At 35.9% G+C, this 4592-nt stretch overlaps 1 non-coding gene across 1 annotated transcript; it reads left to right on the top strand.

Annotated features, from left to right (window-relative positions):
* The first annotated feature begins 3099 nt into the window (after nt 1-3099).
* On the top strand, nt 3100-3203 carry LOC148577596 (small nucleolar RNA R71). Its single transcript, XR_015904112.1, has one exon. It is a non-coding gene; the product is annotated as a small nucleolar RNA R71 (small nucleolar RNA).
* The last annotated feature ends 1389 nt before the right edge of the window (nt 3204-4592 follow it).

Below are 4592 nucleotides of genomic sequence, written 5' to 3'. Positions count from 1 at the left end.
GTCCCTTACTAAGTAAGGGAAAGTCAAACAAGTTGGAATGCTGTTCTATCCACAGGTTCCAATCCACTCTTGGGAGGATTGGTGTTAGTGACTAGAGAGCAATCCAACAATAAAATCAATTACAATCTTTCTCTTGAGCATTCCAACTCAAGGATTCCTTTCATCAACCCCCCCCAAATCAAGTTAGGGGACTACTCGCTCATTGTAAATGTAAAATTCATAACGTAAGAAAGGGAATTAAAGAAAGATATGATAAATAATGCTCAAAAGATTAATTTAAAATAAAAGTGATTATTGTATCAATAAATGCTAAAATAATCTAATAGAAAAATTAAGTAAATTAAGGAACATGGAAGAGTAAAAGACAAGTGAAGAGAACGAACTAGAATGTCGAAGTCTTGATGAGGCAATAACTCTTCTTAATATCCCAATGCAAAGATAACGAAAAATAACTAATCCTAAAAACTATGAATGAGTAGACAGAAAACCTAGAGAAGGAGTAGAACTAGATCTAAAAACTAAAACTAGGCGGAATGAATGTTCCCCCTGGTTTCTGCATGTTCTCTGGCTCTAGTCTGCTTTTCTGAGCCGAAAACTGGGTCAAAATGGGGCCCAAAATCGCCCCCAGCGATTCTGTAGATTATGCAGATCACGCATGTCACACGATCGCGTCGCTCATGCAGACGCGTCATTCGGCGTTCTGCTTTGCCACGCGGTCGCGTCATCCATGTGTAACAACCCTAATTTTCGAGTATATGAGATCTTTTCTGAAAGTACGGGTTTCTCCGGAAGATCAGTAAAGGGAACACCTCTGTTATATCATCAAGCATCTCAATCCTCATTATCATTATGTCATCCTTAAGCTAGAACCTCCTCTGAGGCAAGCTTGATAATGCAATCAGGAAGAACCTAGTTTTTGAACCGTATCGGTTGGCAGTTTTGATTCTGATTTTTGTAAATAGTCTCTGTTTGACGAACCGGACTCGATTCATGAGAGGAGAGAGATAATAGTATAATATTATCATTATATTAGTATTAGAACATGCTTGAATGATATTATGAGGTTACCTTGTCTGTTTTTGTTAAAAACAAAAAATCGGTTTAACTGGGTTTACGGTTTACTGGTGCAGCTTAGCACCATCACTCTCTGATGAATTTAGCAATACCAAGGCCTCATTATACATGTTCTATTCACATAATAAATATGTTACTAGTGTCATTTATGCTAGTAGCTCAGAAAATATTTTTTAGAGATGTTTTTACGAGTATTCTAATACACCTAGTTTTAGTAGTTGTACACCAGAGATATTTTAATATTATTTTAATCCACCTCCAAGCCAACCAATCACAACTCACCTTACACTCCCAAGACCTCCAAGGCTGTCTCATTTCATCATTTTGGCCGAAAATAACAAGAGAGAAAAGAGAGAAACTTTCATGAACACTTAATCTTCAAAGCTTGATTTCTTTTGAACCAAAACTCAAATCAAAACTCCGATTTCACCAAAATGATCCTCTCTTCTTCCTCTACATAACCATGTAACTTATCAAGGATGGAAATAAGGTGAGATGGCTGTCTCCCTCCCATTTCAATTCGGTTTTCAAGGAAAACCATGCAAAACATGTGTTTTCTTGATGTTCTTCCTTAGGAATCATGCTTAACTTGACTTGAGGGCCAAGAAACGTGAATTTCCAGCAAGTCTAAGGTGAGATATCTCTTCCTAACATACTGAGTGAGATTTGGTCAGTTGAGAGTTTTTGGATTTAAAGTTGTTCTTGATGTGATTTAGGAGGAAAAAGTGCTTAAGGATCACCTGAAAGTTTAACCGGATTTGGAGCAGCAAATCAAGGTAGGGTGTCACAAAATTAATCTTGATTATTTGTGTTTGAGATGTGTGAATGTTGTATGATTTAGCTGTGCTAAAAATTGGTTGCATATATGATTGATTCTTGGTGAAAATTTGGTGAAATATTGATGAAATTTGATGAAATTCAAGCTATGAATGTGTGTTCTTGTGGCTGCTGGAAAACGAAACCCTAGGCCCTAAATTGGGGTTCAATTTGTGTTAAAATCATGTAGAAAAGATGATTTCTTCTAGATATTGAGCAACTTGCTCTTCAATAATATCTTCATCCTCTTCAGAGGAAGAATACTCATCAGAGCTCATGAATGGCAACAGTAAGTTTAGTGGAATATCTATGGTCTCTATATGAGCCTCTGATTCCTTTGGTTCCTCATTATGGAACTCCTTGGAGGCCAGTGGACGTCCATTGAGGTCTTCCTTACTGGAAATCACTGCCTTTCCCTCCTCTACAGGTTCGGCCATGTGGGACGTGTTTATAGCCTTGCACTCTCTTTTTGGATTATCTTTTGTATTGCTTGGGAGAGTACTGGGAGGGATTTCAGTAACTCTTTTACTCAGCTGACCCACTTGTGCCTTCAAATTTCTAATGGAGGACCTTGCTTCAGTCATGAAACTGAGAGTGGTCTTAGATAGATCAGAGACTACAGTTGCTAAGTCAGAGTGGCTCTGCTTAGAATTATCTGTCTGTTGCGGAGAAGATGATGGAAAATGTTTGCTATTGCCAAACCTATTTCTCCCACCATTATTGTTACTGAAGCCTTGATTAGGCTTCTGTTGATCCTTCCATGGGAAATTTAGATGATTCCTCCATGAAGGATTATAGGTGTTTCCATAGGATTTTCCCATCTAATTCACCTCTTCCATTCCAGGGTTCTCAGGATCATAAGCTTCTTCTTCAGAGGAAGCTTCTTTAGTACTGCCGGATGCAGCTTGCATTCCAGTCAGACTCTGAGAAACCATATTGACTTGCTGAGTCAATATTTTGTTCTCAGCCAATATTGTATTCAGAGTATCAATCTCAAGAACTTCTTTCTTCTGAGTTGTCCCATTATTCACAGGATTCCTTTCAGAAGTATACATGAACTGATTATTTGCAACCATTTCAATGAGTTCTTGGGCTTCTGCAGGCATCTTCTTCAGATGAAGAGATCCACCAGCAGAGTGGTCCAATGACATCTTGGACAATTCAGACAGACCATCATAGAATATACATATGATGCTCCATTCTGAAAACATGTCAGAAGGACACCTTCTGATCAATTGCTTGTATCTTTCCCAAGCTTCATAGAGGGATTCACCTTCCTTCTGTCTGAAGGTTTGGACTTCCACTCTAAGCTTGCTCAACTTTTGAGGTGGAAAGAATTTATCCAAGAAAGCATTGACCAACTTTTCCCAAGAGTTTAGGCTGCCTTTAGGTTGTGAGTCTAACCATGTCCTAGCTCTGTCTCTTACAGCAAAAGGGAAAAGCAAAAGTCTGTAGACCTCAGGATTAACCCCATTGGTCTTAACAGTGTCACAGATTTGCAAGAATTCAGCTAAGAACTAATGAGGATCTTCCAATGGAAGTCCATAAAACTTGCAATTCTACTGCATTAGAGAAAGTAATTGAGGCTTAAGCTCAAAGTTGTTTGCTCCAATTGTAGGAATTGAGATGCTCCTTCCACAGAAGTCAGAAGAGGGTGCAATAAAGTCACCAAGCATCTTCCTTGCATCTCCACCATTGTTGTTGGGTTCAGCCATCTCTTCTTCTTGTTCAAAAAATTCTGTCAGGTCCTCTCCAGGGTGTTGTGCTTTAGCTTCTCTTAGCTTCTTCTTTAGAGTCCTTTCAGGTTCCGGATTATCTTCAACAAGAATTTTCTTATCCTTGCTCCTGCTCATATGAAAAAGAAGAGAACAGAAAAGAATAGGAATCCTTTATGTCACAGTATAGAGATTCCTTTATGTTAGTAATGAATTCGAAAATATGAAATAAAAAAATAAGAAAAAGATTTTGAAAATCAATTTTTAAAGTTTTCGAAAATATTAAGAGGAAAATTGAAAAAGATTTTATTTTTGAAAAAGTTTTGAAAAGATAGGATTTTTAAATTGAAAATTTTGACTTGACTATTAGGAGACAACTAAATTTTAAAATTTTTGACTAAATCAATTCAAAATTTCAAAATTTGTGAGTAAAATAAGGGAAAGATATTTTTTTATTTTTGAATTTTAATGAGGAAAGAGAGAAACACCAAAATGAATCAAAACATAAAAATTTAAGATCAAAGCAAAAAAATGCATACAAGAACACTTTGAATGTCAAGATGAACACCAAGAACACTTTGAAGATCATGATGAACATCAAGAACATGTTTTTGAAAAATTTTTAAGAAAAGAAAGACGTGAAAGACACCAAACTTAAGATTTTTACTCTATAGACACTAATAATTCAAGAATGCATATGAAAATCAAGAAAAGACACTAAACAAGAAAATGTAAAGATCAAATAATGAAAATCATCAAGAACAACTTGAAGACCAAGAAAGAACATAATGCATGTATTTTTGGAAAATTAAAGGAAGATTAAAAACATGAAATTGACACCAAACTTAAAATTTGACACAAGACTTAAACAAGAAACACAAAATATTTTTGGTTTTTATGGTTTTATAAAAGTTTTTTGTATTTTTCGAAAATTATTTGGAAAAAGAAAAATAAGGATTTCAAAATTTTTAATAGGAATTCCAGGGA

The sequence above is a fragment of the Arachis ipaensis genome, chromosome B1, assembly GCF_059453495.1.
Source record: "Arachis ipaensis isolate K30076 ecotype BB chromosome B1, ASM5945349v1, whole genome shotgun sequence".
Taxonomy (NCBI): domain Eukaryota; kingdom Viridiplantae; phylum Streptophyta; class Magnoliopsida; order Fabales; family Fabaceae; genus Arachis; species Arachis ipaensis.
This window is presented reverse-complemented; position numbering and strand designations above follow the sequence as displayed.